Source organism: Eriocheir sinensis, chromosome 57 (genome assembly GCF_024679095.1).
Source record: "Eriocheir sinensis breed Jianghai 21 chromosome 57, ASM2467909v1, whole genome shotgun sequence".
Lineage (NCBI taxonomy): Eukaryota > Metazoa > Arthropoda > Malacostraca > Decapoda > Varunidae > Eriocheir > Eriocheir sinensis.
The window spans coordinates 9,215,368-9,233,298 of record NC_066565.1 but is presented as its reverse complement, the minus strand read 5'-3'; the positions used below and the strand labels follow the sequence as shown (position 1 = coordinate 9,233,298).

At 47.7% G+C, this 17,931-nt stretch overlaps 4 protein-coding genes across 40 annotated transcripts in view; 2 read left to right on the top strand and 2 right to left on the bottom strand.

Annotated features, from left to right (window-relative positions):
* The window catches only part of LOC126984846 (uncharacterized), a 262,672-nt gene that overhangs the window by 120,007 nt on the left and 124,734 nt on the right, over positions 1–17,931 (top strand). For 5 of the 37 annotated variants that reach the window (XR_007737969.1, XR_007737982.1, XR_007737980.1 and 2 more), the window contains one exon: positions 3,124–3,387. The exons of 21 other annotated variants lie outside the window; for them this stretch is intronic. The gene's annotated coding sequence lies outside the window, so the exon portion shown is untranslated. Of the gene's footprint in view, positions 1–685; positions 769–1,354; positions 1,442–1,847; positions 2,047–2,833; positions 2,941–3,123; positions 3,388–17,931 lie in introns of those variants that run through there. 11 more of the 37 variants (XR_007737973.1, XR_007737972.1, XR_007737975.1 and 8 more) reach the window with 9 other exon arrangements.
* The window catches only part of LOC126984354 (putative protein TPRXL), a 120,731-nt gene that overhangs the window by 50,726 nt on the left and 52,074 nt on the right, over positions 1–17,931 (bottom strand). Inside the window, exon 4 of the mRNA XM_050837966.1 lies at positions 3,725–4,154. The gene's annotated coding sequence lies outside the window, so the exon portion shown is untranslated. The remainder of the gene's footprint in view (positions 1–3,724; positions 4,155–17,931) is intronic.
* LOC126984355 (uncharacterized) overlaps positions 1–17,931 on the top strand; it is a 227,601-nt gene that overhangs the window by 175,272 nt on the left and 34,398 nt on the right. The gene's annotated exons all lie outside the window — the stretch shown is intronic.
* The window catches only part of LOC126984850 (uncharacterized), a 142,548-nt gene continuing 127,967 nt past the window's right edge, over positions 3,351–17,931 (bottom strand). Inside the window, exons 7-8 of the mRNA XM_050839053.1 lie at positions 3,756–3,848; positions 3,351–3,724 (exon numbers count right to left, since the gene is read on the bottom strand). The gene's annotated coding sequence lies outside the window, so the exon portion shown is untranslated. The remainder of the gene's footprint in view (positions 3,725–3,755; positions 3,849–17,931) is intronic.

The window sequence follows — 17,931 nt, the reverse complement described above, 5'->3', positions numbered from 1 at the left end:
GAAGGCAGAGCAAGGGAAGGAAATCCCAAGGAAGGAAAAGGGAGAGTAATGTGGTGTGGCTGGGTGTGGTGTGGTGTGGCTGGGTATGGTGTATGGTGTGTGGTGTGACTGGGTGTGGTTTGTGGTGTGGCTGGGTATGGTGTGGTGTGTGGTGCGGCTGGGTATGGTGTGGTGTGTGGTGGGGCTGGGTGTGGTATGGTGTGGTGAGGCTGGGTGTGGTGTGTGGTGCGGCTGGGTGTGGTGTGGTGTGGTGGGGCTGGGTATGGTGTGGTGTGGTGTGTGGTGCGGCTGGGTGTGGTGTGGTGTGGTGGGGCTGGGTATGGTGTGGTGTGGTGTGGTGTGTGGTGTGGTGTGGTGGGGCTGGGTATGGTGTGGTGTGGTGTAGTGTGGTGTGTGGTGTGGATTGGTGTGGTGTGGTGTGTGGTGCGGCTGGGTATGGTGTGGTGTGTGGTGTGGCTGGGTATGGTGTGGTGTGGTGTGTCGTGCGGCTGGGTTTGGTGTGTGGTGCAGCTGGGTTTGGTGTGGTGGGGTGGGGCGGGGTATGGTGTTGTGTGGTGTGTGGTGCGGCGGGGTATGGTGTGGTGTGGCTGGGTTGGGGGTGGTGTGATGTGTGGTGTGGTGTGGTGTGGTGTGGTAGGATTTGACTCGGGGACTTTTTTTACCTCGCTGTTGGTGGTGTTTGCAGAAGGACAAGCAGGACCCGGACGGTGACATCATTATGAGGCTTGAGTACGGTCTCCTGAACTCCTCGTCCCTGGAGCTGATTGGAGAGAAGGCTACCCTGTTTTTTCTATATTCGCAATTCTCTCTGTCTAAATCTCGGGTTGTGGCTTTTAATATATGTCTAAGTCTATTTATGTGTGTGTGGTTGTTTTATTAATTTGCTTCTCATTTCTCTCTCTCTGTCTGGGTCTCTCTATGTCTTTGTCTCTGTTTTTCTCTCATTTTCCCTCCCTGTGTGTCTCTGTCTCTCTTGATGTTTTATTTGCTTCTCATTTTCTCTCTCTGTCTGTGTGTCTGTCTCTCTGTGTCTTTGTCTGTCTCTGTCTGGATTTCTGTAGCTTTTATTTATTTTTACAACAAAGGAGACGGCTCAAGGGCAACAAAAAGTGCATAGAAAAAAAAGGCCCGCTACTCACCGCTGCCATAATAGACGAAAGTAAAGAGTGGCCAAGAGAGAGGTCAATTTGTGGTGGAGAGGTGTCTTGATAATGGCTGTTTTATGTCTACTTCTCATTTGGTCTCTGTCTGTCTCTGTCTCTGGGTTTCTGTAGCTTGTAGTGATAGTTCTCTCTCTCTCTCTCTCTCTCTCTCTCTCTCTCTCTCTCTCTCTCAACCCGTACGCTCTCAACAGCGCGGAGATGGTGGTGAGCATAGCCAAGGGGTGCAAGGAGGAGGTGTGCAAAGTGGACATGCAGACCGAGGTGGCGTTCCTGGATGGGTGAGTCCGAGGGGGATGGGAGGAGAATGTGTGTTAAGATGCGATTGGTTCAGCTGTGTCAAAGTTCTCAAGCTCTGTTCAAGTCTTCCATCCTCAAACTTCACTTGTAATCTTGTCTTAACCTCACTTTCCAGCAATAACAGTTCAGTCTGAGGGGGATGGAATGCTAATGTGTGTTAAGATGCCATCAGTTAAGCTGCGTCAAAGTTCTGAAGCTCTGTTCAAGTCTTCCATCCTCAAACTTTCTCTTGTCTTAACCTCACTTTCCAGGAATAACAGTTTGGTCCGAGGGGGATGGGATGCGAATGTGTGTTAAGATGCGATCAGTTAAGCTGTGTCAAAGTTCTCAAGCTCTGTTCAAGTCCTCAAACTTCACTTGTAATCTTATCTTAACCTCACTTTCCAGCAATAACAGTTCGGTCATCATAGGCAAGATCAACCGGCTTGAGGTGACAGCAAGCAACAAGGGGGAACACGTGTACCTCCCCAGCCTAATGGTGAGCCTGGCGCCGCCCCTCGTGGTCTTCCAGCCTCCTCACCAGTGCATCTTCCACTCCTCCGAGCTTGTGTATAACTTGACCAACCCTCTGAAGAGCAGTGCTGAGGTGAGTGAGGGAAGGGAACGGAAGGGAAGGGAGAGGAAAGGAAGGGAAGGCTGAGAAAGGGAAGGGAAGAGAAGGGAAGGTCAAGGAAGGGAAGGGAAGAGAAGGGAAGGTCAAGGAAGGGAAGGGAAGAGAAGGGAAGGTCAAGGAACAGAAGGGAAGGTCAAGGAAGGAAAGGGAAGGGAAAGAAAGGGAAGAGAGAGGAAAGGAAATTGAAGAGAGGAGAAGGGAACGGAAGGTCAAGGAAGGGAACGGAAGGGATGGAAAGGGAAAGGAAAGGATAGGGAAGGGAAGGGAGAGGAATCAGAATCAGAAACTTTATTTCCATTTTATACAATGGTTATTCTTTACAGGCTTAAAACTATTGATCATAGTATATAGAGTGGTCCCCCCCCCCCCAGGCGGGGACTCCGAGGCAGGGTGAAGGTGCGCCATTTTGAAATTTTGGAAAAGATGTCTACATAGTTTGTCTATTTTTGATCTGTTGTCTGTCTGGAAAGCTGGATTTTCTTATAGCCTTCTCAAACTAATGCTTCCTCTACATAGTTTGTCTATTTTTGATCTGTTGTCTGTCTGGAAAGCTGGATTTTCTTATAGCCTTCTCAAACTAATGCTTCCTCTACATAGTTTGTCTATTTTTGATCTGTTGCTCTGTCTGGAAAGCTGGATTACCTCATGTCATTAGAATGCAATTGATACCTTTTCTTGGCCTTTGGAAAGAGTTGATGTGAGGGGAAGTGTTGAGGATGCCCGCATACAGTCCTTGCTGAGCAGTTTCTGTGTCTTTCAGAGTGTGTGAAGCAGTTTGCCAACCTGGTCCTGGCTCTCATGATGCTGTTCGCCAGGTACAATCACTGGATGGTGGGCGACAAGTTTGAGAGACTCGCCCCCTCACTGGTAATTATGCCCCGTTGTCATTTTTCCTTCTCTCTGGTCAGGGGCAGGACCTAGTGTTTTTTATGCCTTTTTTGTTTTATTGCCCTTGAACCCTAAAAGATAAAACTACATGACCTCCCCTAACTTAACCTCACCTAGCCTTACCTAATGTCTCCTAACTTAACCTATCCTCCCTTACCCTAGCCAAGAAGTCACCCGCCGCAGCCGCCGAAGGGAAGGACGGAGGAACAGCCGCCAACTCCATCGCTGGCGGCTCCACGTCTACTCTCGTCTCCTCCTCCTCCGCCTCCTCCTCCTCTCTCAACATGGACGGTCGAAAAAGGATGTTTAGTGTGGAGGTGTTTGATTGGGGTATGTGGGTTGGTGTTTATAATTTCATTTGTGTGTGTGTGTGTGTGTGTGTGTGTGTGTGTGTGTGTGTGTGTGTGTGTGTGTGTGTGTGCTACCCTTCCCTCCCTCCCTCGCCCCAATGTTTGGCTCTAGGTGTTTGTAGGCGATAAGATGACCTTTCAACACACCTTCTTTCTTTCCTTTATTCTTTCCCTCTTTACAACGTTATTGTAAGTATACGTAACCTTAAACTAATGAAATACAAGTTACGTGAACCCTACCCTCGAGATATGTTATTTTGATCTCTGTACGTATAGGCAAGATTACGTCTCTTAAACTAACGATATATAAGTTATGTCAACCTTAACCTGCGAGGTGTTTGTATAAGTAACCTCAATTCACTGGCATGTTTGTATAAGTAACTTAAATTCACTGGTATGTTTGTATAAGTAACCTCAATTCACTGGTATGTTTGTTTAAGTAACCTCAATTCACTGGTATGTTTGTATAAGTAACCTCAATTCACTGGTATGTTTGTTTAAGTAACCTCAATTCACTGGTATGTTTGTATAAGTAACCTCAATTCACTGGTATGTTTGTATAAGTAACCTCAATTCACTGGTATGTTTGTATAAGTAACCTCAATTCACTGGTATGTTTGTATAAGTAACCTCAATTCACTGGTATGTTTGTATAAGTAACCTCAATTCACTGGTATGTTTGTATAAGTAACCTCAATTCACTGGTATGTTTGTATAAGTAACCTCAATTAACTCGTATGTCGTATGTTACTTTGACCTGTATGTATACAGAAGATTATGTCATTTAAACTACCACAATATAAGTTACGCCAACTTTACCTACGAGATGTTTGTATAAGTAACCTCATTTCATATGTTACCTTGATCTGTATGTATAGGGAAGATTATGTCATTTAAACTGATGGAATATAATTTGTCAACCTTACTTACGAGATGTTTGTTTAAGTAACTTCAATTCACACTTTGATCTCTGTACGTCGAGGCAAGGTTACGTCAGCCCAGCACTCACTGTTTGCTTATTTCTCGTCTTTACGTAGACGTAACATTACGATCCTTGTATTGTTGTAGGACTTGTGTTGTGGAGAAGAAGTATTGCTGTAGGACTTGTGTTGTGGAGAGGAATATTGCTATAGGACTTGTGTTGTGGGGAGGAAGTATTGCTGTAGGACTTGTGTTGTATAGAGGAAGTATTGCTGTAGGACTTGTGTTGTGGAGAGGAAGTATTGCTGTAGGACTTGTGTTGTGGAGAGGAAGTATTGCTGTAGGACTTGTGTTGTGGAGAGGAAGTATTGCTGTAGGACTTGTGTTGTGGAGAGGAAGTATTGCTGTAGGACTTGTGTTGTGGAGAGGAAGTATTGCTGTAGGACTTGTGTTGTGGAGAGGAAGTATTGCTGTAGGACTTGTGTTGTGGAGAGGAAGTATTGCTATAGGACTTGTGTTGTGGACAGACAAACAACGTAATATAATCTTATAAGGGAAGTAAGAGTGTTATAAAAATTGCAACAGTTTGTCAGAAAGGCCTATTTTTAACCCCTTGACTGTGGATTTCCTACAAGAAGACATCAAAAAGATATAGGAGTGGAACAAAAAGTGGCTGCTACAATGCAATGAGGAAAAATGTAAAGTTCTGAACCTTGGGAGGGGATATCCAGCACACCAATACCACATGGGAAACACTCCACTATCCACCACAGAGGGAGAGAAAGACCTGGGAGTGTATGTTACCAGGCTACCAGTGAAGGGATATCCAGCACACCAATACCACATGGGAAACACTCCACTATCCACCACAGAGGCAGAGAAAGACCTGGGAGTGTATGTTACCAGGCTACCAGTGAAGGGATATCCAGCACACCAATACCGCATGGGAAACACTCCACTATCCACCACAGAGGCAGAGAAAGACCTGGGAGTGTATGTTACCAGGCTAACACTGAAGGGATATCCAGCACACCAATACCACATGAGAAACACTCCACTATCCACCACAGAGGCAGAGAAAGACCTGGGATTGTATGTTACCAGGCTACCTGTGAAGGGATATCCAACACACCAATACCACATGGGAAACACACCAATATCCACCACAGAGGCAGAGAAAGACCTGGGAGTGTATGTTGCCAGGCTACCAGTGAAGGGATATCCAGCACACCAATACCACATGGGAAACGCTCTACTATCCACCACAGAGGCAGAGAAAGACCTGGGAGTGTATGTTACCAGGCTGCCACTGAAGGGATATCCAGCACACCAATACCACATGGGAAACACTCCAATATCCACCACAGAGGCAGAGAAAGACCTGGGAGTGTGTGTTACCAGGCTACCAGTGAAAGGATATCCAACATACCAATACCACATGGGAAACACTCCACTATCCACCACAGAGGCAGAGAAAGACCTGGGATTATATGTTACCAGGCTACCTGTGAAGGGATATCCAGCTCACCAATACTACATGGGAAACACTCCACTATCCACCACAGAGGCAGAGAAAGACCTGGGAGTGTATGTTACCAGGCTACCAGTGAAGGGATATCCAGCACACCAATACCACATGGGAAACACTCCAATATCCACCACAGAAGTAGAGAAAGACCTGGGAGTGTATGTTACCAGGCTACCAGTGAAGGGATATCCAGCTCACCAATACCACATGGGAAACACTTCACTATCCACCACAGAGGCAGAAAAAGACCGTGGAGTGTATGTTACCAGGCTACCAGTGAAGGGATATCCAGCACACCAAATCCACATGGGAAACACTCCACTATCCACCACAGAGGCAGAGAAAGACCTTGGAGTGTATGTTACCAGGCTACCAGTGAAGGGATATCCAGCACACCAAATCCACATGGGAAACACTCCACTATCCACCACAGAGGCAGAGAAAGACCTGGGAGTGTATGTTACCAGGCTACCACTGAAAGAATATCCAGCACACCAATACCACATGGGAAACACGCCAATATCCACCACAGAGGCAGAGAAAGACCTGGGAGTGTATGTTACCAGGCTACCAGTGAATGGATATCCAGCACACCAATACCACATGGGTAACACTCCACTATCCACCACAGAGGCAGAGAAAGACCTGGGAGTGTATGCTACCAGACTACCAGTGAAGGGATATCTAGCACACCAATACCACATGGGAAACACTCCAATATCCACCACAGAGGCAGAGAAAGACCTGGGAGTGTATGTTACCAAGCTACCACTAAAGGAATATCCAGCACACCAATACCACATGGGAAACACTCCACTATCCACCACAGAGGCAGAGAAAGGCCTGGGAGTGTATGTTACCAGGCTACCAGTGAAGGGATATCCAGCACACCAATACCACATGAGAAACACTCCACTATCCACCACAGAGGCAGAGAAAGACCTGGGAGTGTATGTTACCAGGCTACCAGTGAATGGATATCCAGCACACCAATACCACATTGGTAACACTCCACTATCCACCACAGAGGCAGAGAAAGACCTGGGAGTGTATGTTACCAGGCTACCAGTGAAGGGATATCCAGCACACCAATACCACATGGGAAACACTCCACTATCCACCACAGAGGCAGAGAAAGACCTGGGAGTGTATGTTACCAGGCTACCAGTGACTGGATATCCAGCACACCAATACCACATGGGTAACACTCCACTATCCACCACAGAGGCAGAGAAAGACCTGGGAGTGTATGTTACCAGGCTACCAGTGAATGGATATCCAGCACACCAATACCACATGGGAAACACTCCACTATCCACCACAGAGGCAGATAAAGACCTGGGAGTGTATGTTACCAGGCTACCAGTGAATGGATATCCAGCACACCAATACCACATTGGAAACACTCCACTATCCACCACAGAGGCAGAGAAAGACCTGGGAGTGTATGTTACCAGGCTACCAGTGAATGGATATCCAGCACACCAATACCACATGGGTAACACTCGACTATCCACCACAGAGGCAGAGAAAGACCTGGAAGTGTATGTTACCAGGCTACCAGTGAATGGATATCCAACATACCAATACCACATGGGAAACACTCCACTATCCACCACAGAGGCAGAGAAAGACCTGGGATTATATGTTACCAGGCTACCAGTGAAGGGATATCCAGCACACCAATACCACATGGGTAACACTCCACTATCCACCACAGAGGCAGAGAAAGGCCTGGGAGTATAATTATGGTACCAGGCTACCAGTGAAGGGATATCCAGCACACCAATACCACATGGGAAACACTCCACTATCCACCACAGAGGCAGAGAATGGCCTGGAGTGTATGTTACCAGGCTACCAGTGAATGGATATCCATCACACCATTACCACATGGGAAACACTCCACTATCCACCATAGAGGGAGAGAAAGACCTAGGAGTGTATGTTACCAAGCTACCGGTGAAGGGATATCCAGCACACCAATACCACATAGGAAACACTCCACTATCCACCATAGAGGCAGAGAAAGGCCTAGGAGTGTATGTTACCAGGCTACCAGCGAAGGGATATCCAGCACACCAATACCACATGGGAAACACTCCACTATCCACCACAGAGGCCGAGAAAGGCCTGGGTGTATGTTACCAGGCTACCAGTGAAGGGATATCCACCATGCCAGTACCACATGGGAAACACTCCACTATCAACCACAGAGGCAGAGAAAGGCCTGGGAGTATAATTATGTTACCAGGTTACCAGTGAAGGCAATTGCAGCGACGGGTTAAGAAGAAAGAAATATGTATGTATACATACGACATTTTGAAGTTTGTTTATTTTTTCCTACAGCGCCGTGGTAGGCTAATCCATGTGAGCCTGATGGTCGGCCCCTCATGGCGCAGGCAATTGTTTATAGTGGTGCCATTATTATTATTGGCTCATGCTGCCCCCCCGGAGCTCATTCTTGATTCCACTTGTGCTGCAGAGCTTCTTCTAGAGTCTGGGTTGATAGGTGGTCTTCAGGACAGCATGTGGGTAGTCTTAGGCCACTTGGCGGTGACTGAAAAATCCCAGGTGGTTAGCGGCGGATTCGAACCATCATGGACAACGCACCGAATGCGAGGCTGGCACGCTAACCACTCAGCCACTGCCTCCCCTGAATGTATGCCTACACTTTTTTCTATGGTAAAATAAACAGCTGAGGGCAGTAAATGAAGCAGGAGTCACATCATGGCAGCCACTATAAATAAAATTCGCCCGTTCCGCTAATGGGCTGGGGCCGTCCAAGAGGGCCTTCTGGTTCTACAGGCAGACAGGGGTAGACAGGAAGCTGATGAGAAAATAAAATTCCCAAACCAATTCTGGTGTGTGTCTGTATGCATGTGTGTGTGTGTGTGTGTGTGTGTGTGTGTGTGTGTGTGTGTGGACTAGAACAAACAAACAAAAAACATAGACCAATAGTTACATTAGGAAGACATACTCAATAAGGAAAAAACTTATTCATGGAAACCAACAAGGAAAGGTTAGATACTGAGGAAGGGAGGAAGAACAAAGGGGTGGAATAAGATAACATGTGCTTGTGTGCTTAGAACTGAGTGTTGGAAGATCAAGACAGGAAGGAAGGGCATGATTGCAGGCTGCTGGAAAATACAATACAATACATTACGATAGATTACAGTATGGAAAGTATGTACCTACCTCTAATAGTACATACTGAGGATGATATGTAGCTACTTCTTCCATCCTCACAATTAATACAGGAAGGAAGGGCATGATTGCAGGCTGCTGGAAAGTACAAAAAGATACATTGCAATAGATTACAATATGGGATAATAGTGTAGTTACTTCTATTAGTATATACAGAGGATGATATGTAGCTACTTCTTCCATCCTCACAATTAATACAGGAAGGAAAGGCATGATTGCAGGCTGCTGGAAAGTACAAAAAGATACATTGCAATAGATTACATCATGGAATAATAGTGTGTAGCTATACTAATACAGAGGATAATATGTAGCTACTTCTTCCATCCTCACAACGAAGGCAGCATTTCCAGACAGTAAGTAACAGCATAATCGCAAACCTCTGGAAGATACAAAGTGACACAAAGTGAAAACATAATTGGAAGCTGCTGCTGGAAATTACGAAAAGGACATTACGAGATGAAACACAACAGACCAGCGTGCTTCCTCCTTCCTCTGAATTATGGCAAAATCTCTTGGACAGGAACAGAAAAGAAAATGACAAACTGCTGGAAAAATACAAAGAACTACTGGGAAAGAAATGGACGCAAGGTGATAGATTATGTTATGAAATGGGAAATAATACGTGAACTAACTGTCCCTTCCCCTGAATAGACACACATAAGCCAATGCCAAGGAAATAAAGACACTAGACCAGTGGCTCCCAAACTTTTCACATGATGCCCCCTATTGATTTATAAGAAATCCTCACACCCCACATCATTTGTTACTCCTTCATGTGTGTGTGTGTTTATTTCTTGCAAAACTGCAATTTTTGGCAGATGGAATCACGCCCTCTCTTTACCTAGCTCACGCCCCCCAAGGAGGCATGCCCCCCAGATTGGGAACCACTGCACCAGACGATAGATTGTCACGAAATAGGGCAATGATATGTGGGGTCATCAGTACAGGTGTGGGGTCATCAGAGCAGGTATAGGGTTGGCAGGGCAGGCGTGGGCCCATCAAGGATTATTGTCAGGACAGGTGTGGGGCTGTCATGGCAGGTGTGGGGCTTTCAGGGCAGGTGTGAGGATGTCAGGGCTGGTGTGGGCTTGTCAGGCCAGGTGTGGGGCTGTCAGGGCAGGTGTGGTGTCATCAGTGCAGGTTTAGGGTCGTCAGGGTAGGTGTGGGGCCATCATGGAAGGTGTTGGATCGTCAGGGCAGGTGTGGGGCTTTCAAAGCAGGTGTGACAATGTCAGGGCAGGTGTGGGATTGTCAGAGCAGGTTTGGGGCTGTCAGGGCAGGTGTGGTCTCGTCAAGGCAAGTGTGGGTGTGTCAGGGCTGGTGTTGTGTCGTCAGTGCAGGTTTGGGGTTGTCACGGTAGGTGTGGGCCCATCATGGGAGGTGTTGGATCGTCACGGCAGGTGTGGGGCCGTCATGGCAGGTGTGGGACTGTGAGGGCAGATGTGGGGCCATACGTCAATGCAGGTGTGGGGCCGTACATCACGGCAGGTGTGGGGCTGTCAAGGCAGGTGTGGGACTGTCAGGGCAGGTGTGGGACTGTCAAGGCAGGTGTGGGGCTGTCGGTCAGGGCAAGTGTGGGATCGTCAGGGCAGGTATGGGCCGTCATGGCAGGTGTGGGACTGTCAGGGCAGGTGTGATCGAGGTTGTCAGGGCAGGTGCGCGCGATTGTCATGGCAGGTGTGGGGCCATCATTGCTGGTGTGGGACTGTTAGAGCAGGTGTTGGGCCATCATGGCAGGTGGTGAGCGATCATGGCAGGTGTGGGACTGTCATGGCAGGTGTGGCGCCATCATGGCAAGTGTGGGACTGTCAGTGCAGGTGTTGGGCCATCATGGCAGGTGTGGGACTGTCAGGGCAGGCGTGGGACTGTCAGGCCAGGTGTTGGGCCATCACGGCAGGTGTGGGACTGTCAGGGCAGGTGTTGGGCCGTCACGGCAGGTGTGGGACTGTCATGGCAGGTGTGGGGCCGTCATGGCAGGTGTGGGACTGTCAGGGCAGGTATTGGGCCGTCATGGCAGGTGTGGGACAGTCAGGGCAGGTGTGGGGCCATCATGGCAGGTGTTGGGCCATCATGGCAGGTGTGGGACAGTCAGGGCAGGTGTGGGGCCGTCATGGCAGGTGTGGGACTGTCAGGGCAGGTGTTGGGCCGTCACGGCAGGTGTGGGACTGTCAGGGCAGGTGTTGGGCCGTCAGGGCAAGTGTGCGATCGTCAGGGCAGCTGGGGACGTGTTGGGCCGTCATGGCAGGTGTGGGACTGTCCAGGCAGGTGTGGGGCCGTCATGGCAGGTGTGTGACTGTCAGGGCAGGTACGTGTTGGGCGGTCATGGCAGGTGTGTGACTGTCAGGGCAGGTGTGGGGCCATCAGGGCAGGTGTGCGATCGTCAGGGCAGCTAGGTGTGGGGACATCACGGCAGGTGTGAGATCGTCAGGGCAGGTGTGGGGCCATCAGGGCAAGTATACAATCGTCAGGGCAAGTATACGATCGTCAGGGCAAGTGTGCAATCGTCAGGGCAGGTGTGGGGCCGTCAGGGCAGGTGTGGGGCCATCAGGGGAAGTGTGGGGCCATCAGGGCAGGTGTGTGATCGTCAGGGCAGGTGTGGGGCAATCATGGCAAGTGTGGGGCCGTCATGGCAGGTGTGGGACTGTCAGGGCAGGTGTTGGGCCGTCAGGGCAAGTGTGCGATCGTCAGGGCAGCTAGGTGTGGGGCCATCAGGGCAAGTATACAATCGTCAGGGCAAGTATACGATCGTCAGGGCAAGTGTGCAATCGTCAGGGCAGGTGTGGGGCCGTCAGGGCAGGTGTGGGGCCATCAGGGGAAGTGTGGGGCCATCAGGGCAGGTGTGTGATCGTCAGGGCAGGTGTGGGGCCATCAGGGCAAGTGTTAGGCCATCAGGGCAGGTGTGATCGTCAGGGCAGGTGTGTGACTGTCAGGGCAGGTGTTGGGCGGTCATGGCAGGTGTGTGACTGTCAGGGCAGGTGTGGGGCCATCAGGGGAAGTGTGGGGCCATCAGGGCAGGTGTGGGGCCATCAGGGCAAGTGTGGGGCCATCAGGGCAGGTGTGTGATCGTCAGGGCAGGTGTGGGGCCATCAGGGCAGGATTGGGGCCGTCAGGGCAGGTGTGGGGCCATCAGGGCAGGTGTGGGGCCATCAGGGCAGGTGTGGGGCTGCCAGGGCAGGCGTGTGCATGGGGCCGTCAGGGCAGGTGTGTTGCCGTCATGGTGCCTTCCTGTGGTCAGGGGCCGTCTGTCTTGCCCATAATTCCGCCCCAACCTTACCTATGACACACACCCGTGTAAGGCATTGTGCTGCCAAAACGTGTGTGTATTGTACGCAGGAAATGACGACCCCCCCAACCTTACGTACCCTTATACCCGTATAATGCACTGCACTGCCAGATTCGTGTTGCCTTGGGTACCTGGCTATACAGTAACCAGCAGATAACATTATTTCGTCTGATGTGGAAATATATTTACAAGTTGTATCGTTTCAAACGATACATTGGACCACAAACGATTCGTTTGTGGTCCAATGTAGCGTGTTTGAGGCTCGTGTGTGTAGCGGAATTATAAAGTTCCAGATGGCAACGCTGCCAGGTGACACGTTAGCTTTGAATGCACCAAGGTATGCGGCGGTGGAAGCTTTGAGGGGTGATATATGGGGTGGAGCACCTTAGGGAAAGATTTAGGAAGGCTACCCTTAGATACAAAGTCAGACTGGAACGAATGGATGACGCGAGGCTGGCACGGAAGGTTTACTTGTGGAGTGTGCATGAGAGCAAATGGATTAAGAACTGCATGAGAATGGTTGGTGACAGTGGTATGCGAGTCAGGTGGGTGAGCAGAGAGGAAGGGAGGCGTTTCTTTGAATGGAAAATGACTGACAGCAACAGTGAGGATCTAGAATGGGATGCGAGAAAGTGGAAGAGAGAGATAGACAGTGCAGTGAAAGGTGACGGTCTGAGTGAGGCACTGAGTGAGATGGGCTGGGATGTGAATGGGAGGATTGCAGGAACAGAGAGGAATGGATGCTGCTGCTGCTGGGACTGAGTGATAGATGAAGAGTTTTCTGGAAGTGTGGTATGCAAGAAATAGCGGGTGGAAGATGTGTAATGGATACTGCTTGTTTTGTTTAATTTTACAGGTTGTGTCGAGAAGGCCTGACTCTCCTCTCTCTTCTTACCCGTTGGAGAGTCAGGCCCAGCCCATTCCTCTCTGTCCTTGCCATCATCTCAGTCCTTTCTCTCCGGACCTCCACATGCACACCAGTATCCACACACGACAGTTTCATCCCTGTCATCTGACACACTTTGCTGCGGGACTCAGACCACCTGTAGTTTCTTGCATTCACATTCACACTGCTCGAGCTTGGAAGAAGATCACCACCCAGGCTTCCATCATACCAGCTGACACACTGCAGGGCTTCCTTTTCCTGTACCACTCCAAAGTAGTCTTTCGCTCCATCACCACCTCCCACCTTTCACTGTCACTTTCACTGTCTATCTCTCTCTCACTTTCTCACATTCCATTCTAGGCCCTCACTATTTCTGTCAGTCACCTTCCATTCAAAAACGCCTCCTTCCTCTCTGTCACCTGTACAGCAAACAGAGCAAGAGCACACGCCGCATCCCTTCTGGCCCTGCCCAACCAGCCCCTAAACACCCCCAGAAGAAGAAGACGACGAAGGCTCCACACCCACGGGCCAGCGCTGGGGACCTGCTGGCCAGCGACACCCTCAGCCCCAACACTGCCAGGACAACACCTCCACCACCGCGCCGGGAAGTCTTAACCTTCTCATGCAGCAGAAGTAGGTAGCTGTCCTGCACAAGACAGGCCGCCCTCCACTCATAAGAACATAAGAACATAGGGAAACTGCAAGAGGCCGGGTGGCTACACAGGGCAGCTCCAGAATCCCCCACTACTCACGATGGGTGAGGTGTAGTTACAGGTTACAGGAGGCTTGATCCTCGTTATACCGGCGGTACTAGGCACGCATCCAGTACCCCGTCACCCACTGCACTGCCACACCTCACTGTCACCTGTCGTCCTCGTCCATGTAGCTATCAGGGGTTAAGATTCGTTTTAGGTCCGTGCCAGTATCTCATTACCTACCTTATGAAACCTCAGTATCTCTTCATATATTTTTCTACAAACATTCAACAGTCATGAAAACGAAAAGAAAATCCAATTCAGGACTTTTTTACTCCTGAAAATAGGGGATAATGTTTACGGAAGCGCGTCGCCTCCTCTGGCGACGGTGCAGCCGGTGTTGCGATAAATACCTCCTCGCTGAAATAAGTCACATTAGTTACGTTAGTAGGTCGTAAAGTTTGGTTGGAGTAGTTTAAATATGCTCCCCGACCCTAAACCCTCTGCGAGCTATTTTACGGCTGCGGCGGCTGGAGCGTCGCCGCGGCCAGCACCAGGAGGCGACGCGCTTCCGTAAACATTATCCCCTATTTTCAGGAGTAAAAAAAAAGTCCTTGAATTGGATTTTCAAAGCGTTTCCATGACTGTTGAAGGTTTGTAGAAAAGATATATGAAGAGATACTGAGGTTTTTTAAAGTAGATTATGAGATACTGGCACGGACCTAATACAAATCTTTACCCTATCCAGTCTACTCTTAAAACAAGCTATCGTCCCTGCACTAACTATGTGGTTGCTGAGTCTATTCCATTCCCCCACCACCCTATTACTAAACCAATGCTTGCCTATATCTCCTAAATCTATACTTTTCTAATTTAAATCCATTACTGCGAGTTCTATCCTGCTGGCTAATTCTCAGTACTTTACTTATATCGCCTTTGTTGTAACCCTTGACCCATTTGAATACTTCTATCAGATCTCCCCGCACTCTTCGGCTCTCTAGTGAATGTAAGTTTAGATGTTTCAGCCTATTTTGATATGGGAGGCTCCTCAGCCCCTGAATCATCTTGGTCATCCTCCTCTGAACTGATTCTAGCAAGTTGATGTCCATTCTGTAGAGGCAGCTCCTTCGACCCTAAGGTCCCGTGTATCTAACCCCACCTAATATCGCTGTCCATGAATTTATCTATTCTATTTTTGAATGTGACAATTGTATTGGCACTCACCACGTGACTGCTAAGCCTATTCCACTCATCCAGCACCCTGTTTGTAAACCAATTTTTGCCTGTGTCCCTGTTGAATCTGAATTTATCCAGTTTAAACCCATTACTTCGTGTCCTACCCGGTTCTCTTACCAACAAAACCTTATGAATGTCTCCTTTATTAAAGCCCTTCATCCATTTATAAACCTCGATCATGTCTCCATGCACCCTTCGCCTTTCTAGAGAATGCAAGTTTAACTGTTTGAGTCTTCCCTCGTATGGCAAGTTTCTCAACCCCTGAATCATCTTAGTCATCCTCCTCTGCACCGATTCTAACATTTTGATATCCATTCTATAGTAAGGTGACCAGAACTGAACCGCATAGTCAAGATGAGGTCTAACTAATGCTAAATATAGTTTGAGGAAGACTTCGGGGCTTTTATTGCCTTCGCTCCTTGAAATAAATCCCAGTACCCTATTTGCTCGATTTCTAGCTTGAATGCATTGTGCCCTTGGACGGAGATCAGAGCTCACTAAGACCCCTAAATCCCTCTCGCACCCAGACCTGCTTTTGAGAGTGTCATTTAAGCAATAGTTATGTGAGGGGTTGCTCCAACCTACACTCAGAATACTGCACTTCCCTACATTGAACTCCATCTGCCATTTATCCACCCAGTCATACAATCTGTTGAGTTCACCCTGGAGAATACTAGCGTCCTGATCCGACTCAATTACTCTACCAATCTTGGTATCATCTGCAAATTTACTAACATCACTACCATAGCTGGGCACGATAACAGAAAACCTTATTCCCGATAACCGATCGGTTATCACCTTAACGGTGATAACCGATATTCGATAAATGGATCTCGTGTTTTAGTCCACGAGTCATCCACTTAAGATCATTGTTTTCTTTTCTAAGTGTTCACTGTGGTATATGCTGTCATTGCCCCTCTACTATTACTCTAACTAAATTATTGTAAGACATTTCTATCTGGTTCTCCTGGCTCTCCAATCTGCAGTTCTGGCCCTCATGAATTCCTAAATTATCCCAGTTTACCCTTTCAAGATGTCTTCGAAGCCCCTTGTAATTTGCTCTTCTGAAATCTGGCACTAACACTGGGTTTGGTTCGCTGGTTACCGCCATAGCTGGGCATGATAACAGAAAACCTTATTCCCGATAACTGATAATGAAAAACCTTAACGGCGATAACCGATATTTGTTAACTAGAGACACAAATATAGGCGATAACCGATATAAATCCACAATTCCGATACTAGCTAGCGATAAGTCCGATAGGCAAAAACGATACTATATTGATATTTCAGATAGAACATTGATGAATTCAAATTTTCGTTATCTGTATTTTAGGAAACTTACAGAACCTTAAAACCACACGTTGACACGTACATATGGACGGTAATATACTAGAAATGCCTGAACCGGTGTTGTGTTATTTGGCGTCCCCACCGTCAAAAATTGTTTACAAACACTGGTCTCTCATGAACGGTCCATGCTCAGACCAGCAAGCGTAGACCTGTACAGTCTCACAAAGCTTTTAAACCGTAATAAAGAGTTGCTGGAAGGCTGAATCAGACATATAGTACCACTACCACCGTCCTCGCTTTTACTAGAACGGCACTCTGTACGAGTTGTATTTATATGTACAGAGTGTACGTCATTCTAGAAACAGCGAGGATGGTGGTACTGTATGTTTGATTCAGCTTTCCAGCAACTCTTAATGGGTTAAAAAAACATTGTGAGACTGTACAGGTTTAAACTTAATGGTCTGAGCATGCGCAGTTCACGAGATCTCCACCAGTGTTTGTAAACAAAAGCGCCAGCTTTTGACGATGGGACACCAAATAACACAACACCGGGTGCCTTCAATACCATGGCATGGTCACAAACGAATTTGGAATATCAAATTTGAGGCAGTGAATAATCATTTCGGGGCAAAGTTAAATGATTTTTCTATGATATATTGATTTTTGAGTAGCATAAAAAAATAACCTAGTGTTTTAATTTTCATGATCTAAGTATGAACTCTCATCACCGAAGATATTTCATACCCCGAAGTTTTTTCATACAACACCGGGCCACGCATGCGCAGTAGGGAGGAGACAACGTTTTTTTCTGAGAGGCTGAAAAAAAGTAGCGATTATAGCTAGTTTGGTTACAAAAGTAACGAAGATACCGATATATATTTAAATAAGTAGCGGATGGTCGATAATCCGATTTTGTTATCTGCGATAAAGTATCGCGATAACGCCCAGCTATGGTTACCGCCCAGTCTAAGCTAAAACGAACCGTTCTGTGGTCACTATTTCCTAACTCTCCGCCCACCTCCAACTCACGTAGCAAGTTCCCATTATTAGTTAGGACTAAGTCTAATATGTTATCTCCTCTGGTAGGCTCAGTAACTACCTGCTTAAGGAAATTATCTTGTATAACTTCAAGAAAGTCCTCGGCTTCCAGGTCACCCACTAGGTCTTCCCAGTCTATATTCCTATAAATAAAGTCCCCCATTACGCAGACATTTCTACTCCTACTCGCCCTGCCAATCTCCTGTAGAAATATACTCGTGTCCTGCCTGTTAAGGCTGAGTGGCCTGTACATAACTCCTAGAGTTAGTTTTTCTTTCCCTTTGTAAACGTCCACCCAAACTGATTCTGAATCCATGTTAGCTTTGACTGAATTGTCAACTAAACATTTAAGTGAGTCTTTAACATATAGCGCAACTCCGCCCCCTTTCTGCCCCTTCTGTCTTTGTGAAACATCTGATAACCTGTTATTTCAAATTCTGATCTAAAATTTCTATTGGCAGTGTCTATCCATGTCTCAGTGATCGCTATTATGTCAAAATTTTCTGAACAAGCTTCACCCCTTAGTAAGTCTA